The sequence below is a fragment of the Chiloscyllium plagiosum genome, chromosome 8 (assembly GCF_004010195.1).
Source record: "Chiloscyllium plagiosum isolate BGI_BamShark_2017 chromosome 8, ASM401019v2, whole genome shotgun sequence".
NCBI classification, from domain to species: Eukaryota; Metazoa; Chordata; class Chondrichthyes; order Orectolobiformes; family Hemiscylliidae; genus Chiloscyllium; species Chiloscyllium plagiosum.
Window position 1 is genome coordinate 41778347 of NC_057717.1, and position 4176 is coordinate 41782522.

At 37.5% G+C, this 4176-nt stretch overlaps 1 pseudogene; it reads left to right on the plus strand.

Annotated features, from left to right (window-relative positions):
• LOC122552337 overlaps window positions 1-4176 on the plus strand; it is a 33998-nt pseudogene that overhangs the window by 1690 nt on the left and 28132 nt on the right.

Genomic DNA, 4176 nt, shown 5'->3' on the forward strand with positions numbered 1-4176 from the left:
TCAAAGATGTTCGAGACATTACCAAACATGATTAAAATATGCTAAGATATCATTATTCACTTCTTGAATATATGTTCTTACTCTGATTATATTTTCGCATTTATTTTGTTAATTTTGTTGATGCCCGGTAGGTTAGAAACTGTCATAATATTTTCTTGCGGTGCTATATTGCATTCTGTTGATTAGATTCTGAGTTTGTTTTACTTGATTCTGTTGAATTGATTTGATTGGATTTTGGCTTTGCTTTAGTTGATTCGGTTGAACTGTGTTGATTAGATTCTGACTTGGTTTTTACTTTGTTGAATTGTGTTGATTGGTTTTTGAAATTGTTTTATTTGATTCTGTTGAATTGAATTGGTTGGATTCTGATTATGTTTCAATCAAATCTGTTGTTTTGAGTTATTTGGATTCTGATTTTATTTTCCTTGATTCTGTTGAATTGAGTTGATTGGATTTTGGCTTTGTTTTAGTTGATTCGGTTTGAACTGTGTTGATTGGATTCTAGACTTTGTTTTTACTTGGTTTTTTGAATTGTGTTGATTGGAATTGTTTTATTTGATTCTGTTGAATTGAATTGTTTGGATTCTGATTATGTTTCAGTCAAATCTGTTGTTTTGAGTTGATTGGATTCTGATTTTATTTTCCTTGATTCTGTTGAATTGAGTTGATTGGATTCTTATTCATTTTGTGAAATTGATCAGCGTTTTCATGCTTTCTGTAATCGGTGTTTTCTTTCTGGTGAGGAGATTGACTCTCTGGATTACTTTTCATTACCAATATTTGTGAAGTTCTTTTGTTTTTCATGAATCATTTCTGCATTTGTTAAACTTATATGACACATTTTTCTCTGCTTGATTGAAAACATTACATCCATTTGTAACGGTCTGAAAAACAACTTAAGGCAGAAACCTGGAAGTGTGAGAAATGAAAAAAAACGAGTTTTAATGCATTGGCTTTTTAAAAAAAAACTCAGTTCTAATTGTAAACGAACTGAATTTTGTTTTGAGTAGCCTCATTCAAAATAAAATTTGGGACTAAAATCTGAAACTGCAGAATTGATCAGATTATGTAATTGAAAGTAACTTATAATTATAATGTGGTAATATTTGTCCATTCAGTAATTTTGTTTTGACAATGAAGTGATTAATCAATATATGCCTTCAACCGCTCTACTGTGCGTTGCACAAGACTGTCACGATCAAGAAGGGTGTACAGGTTGGAAATAAACTGAACTATTGCCAGAAACGTTACAGCTTTAAGTGTTAAGTCCCCTCACAAACAAGGCTGCTATTATGACTTGTTATTTCTATTCAATTTAATCATTAGTTTGCTGGATTCTGAGCAGCTTTGTTAGACTTCAATCTGGGTTTGTTTTGTGAGGTTACATCATGTTCTTGGTTCTGTTGAAAATGTTTGCAGAGCTATTTCTCATGCAAACACACCGTGTTTTGATCTGGTGATCATTGACCTGTTGAGGAGGGACTGTGCTTGGTTAACATTAAATGTGTTATATTTGGGAAACCGTTTCTGGTTTCTCCATTGTTTTTGCAATGTTAACACGGTTGGTGACAGTGAACCACTCCAGGTTCCTCATTCATTGCAATCAGCATGGGAGGTGAAATGTCATAAAGCCTATTATTAAGTGAAAGGCAAATCGCAAAGGTTTTAGAAATGAAGGGAAAACAGATACCTTCGGGCGCCATTTTTACTTAAAAGTAATAATTAATGATTAATCTAATCCATGCTTTACAATCCAAATTCAGAACTCTATTATCTAGTTCAATCACAAGGTCTGTCTTTAAACAGTTTACAAGTCATCGAGAAATATAAATAGAATTTCAAAAGTCTAATGTTCTAATAGTTCTTGCTCTTGAGCAAAAATGCCATGACTGTGTTATAATTGATCAAGAAACACCTTTCAATTCCGCTGTACACTACAAACATATTTTTCTGGCTGGAATGGATCATTGGCAAAGACCATTTGGAAATTCTGCTCAATTCTATGAAGATCAGGTCAGTTTCACTGCTTTGATCAGTTTCACACGTAACTTGAGTTAATTCATTGTTATGTCCCTGATTAAACTGGATTTACAGGATAAAAATAAAGCATTAACTGAATTATTGTGGGTGGCACGGTGACACAGTGGTGAGCACTGCTGCCTCACAGCGCCAGAGACCCTGGTTCAATTCCCGCCTCAGGCGACTGGCTGTGAGGAGTTTGCACAATCTCCCCGTGTCTGCGTGGGTTTCCTCCGGGTGCTCCGGTTTCCAAAAGTGTGCAGGTCAAGTAAATTGCCCGTAGTGTTAGGTGAAGGGGTAATTGTAGGAGAATGGGTCTGGGTAGGTTACGCTTCGGCGGGTCGGTGTGGACTTGTTGGGCCGAAGGGCCTGTTTCCACACTGTAAGTAATCTAATCTAATTTAATCTGCACAGTGCTTTAGGTGTTCCCAATCTGTGCATTTTAAATAAATAGTTACATTTTACAACAAAATATCAACTGAGGAGTCATTCTTTAGGAAACAACTGCTATAGTGAATTATGTGTCCAAGGCCAAATTTCGAATTAATTAAAATAATCCACTCATGAACTCGCAGGGCAGCATGGTGGCTCAGTGGTTGGCACTGCTGCCTCACAGTGCCAGGGTTTCCTTCGGGCGCTCTGGCTTCCTACCACAGTCCAAAAGATGTGCAGGTCAGGTGATTGGCTGTGCTAAATTGCACACAGTGTTCAGGGGTGTGTAGGTTAGGGTGCATTAGTCAGGGATAAATATAAATTAGTGGGAATGGGTCTGGGTTGGCTACTTACTGTCCAGAGGGTCCGTGTGGAATTGTTGGGCCAAATGGCCTGTTTCTATACTGTAGGAACCCTACTCTTAAAATCATGGGCGTGCTTGCTGCAAACGCAGTGAATTCATTTTACATCGATGTGTTCAGACGGATGCAGAGTTCACAAATTTGCAGAAGACATGAACTCAAGGATAACAGAGCACATTGTTTATTCAGACACTGAAAATAGAGTAATATTTATTTTAATAAATATACTTGACCGATTTATTGCAATGTAGCGATCGGAAGGAATCTGCTCACATTAGTTAAGTGTGACAATCATTTAGATTAGATTTCCTGCAGTATGTATCGGGCCATTTGGCCCAACAAGTCCACACCGACCCTCTGAAGAGTAACCCACCCAGATCCATTCCCCTACCCTATATTTACCCCTAATGCACCTAACACTATGGACGATACAGCATGACCAGTTCATCTGACATGCACATCTTCGGATTGTGGGAGGAAATCCATACAGACACAAGGGAGATTCTGTAAACTCCACATAGGCAGTCACCCGAGGCTAGAACCGAGCCTGGGTACCTGGATCTGTGAGGCAGCAGTGCCCACATTTACTTAGACATCCGCTAAAGCGGGCAACTCCAGACAGAAGCATGTTTTCAATTCATACCTTTTTAAACATTTTAGTTCATTAAAAGCAGTTAACAAAAAAATGACCTTGCCCTAATTCCTTCAACAGAAATGCTTTCCACACTGGAATGCAGTATTGACTTTATGCAGTGCATGCAAAATCTCCACAGTTCAAGGAACATTTTAAGAATATGTAAAAACAATTTAGAGAATAATCCATTTCCTCCGGATCTGTGCTTTAATTGGCGATATTTCCCACCTCAATAATTTTGTTAAATACAATGACTTATTAAGTTTATTAACTCAGTGGTTATTTATGTTCATTGTGAACACATTCTCGTTCACATTAATCCTCTGGTTAGTTCCTCTGATGAATGTTCAATTACAGTGAATATATTTGACGTGAGGAGTTGAGCAATCTATCCTCTAGGATTAAGTCTGTTGTGCAGTTTGTTTCAGTGCTATGTCTGACTAACTTGTCAATGGTCCTGACCATTTGTAAATTGTCCAGTTCGGATACCTGAATCTCAGACAGTTCAATTTCATCTCGCGCTTCAAAACCACTTTTATCTGCCAGAAATACAATATTCGATTAGGTGCCCCAGAATTGAGAGCCCTGAATAAGTTGTTCCAATTAGAACGAACGTTTCAGGAACAAAAGGCAGATAGCAAGAGTTTTGAAATTGGTTGTTGGCAACAAGAGATATTTGCTGCATATTTTCTTTGTGCCTCAGTTATGCAGGACATATTCCGTGGCACA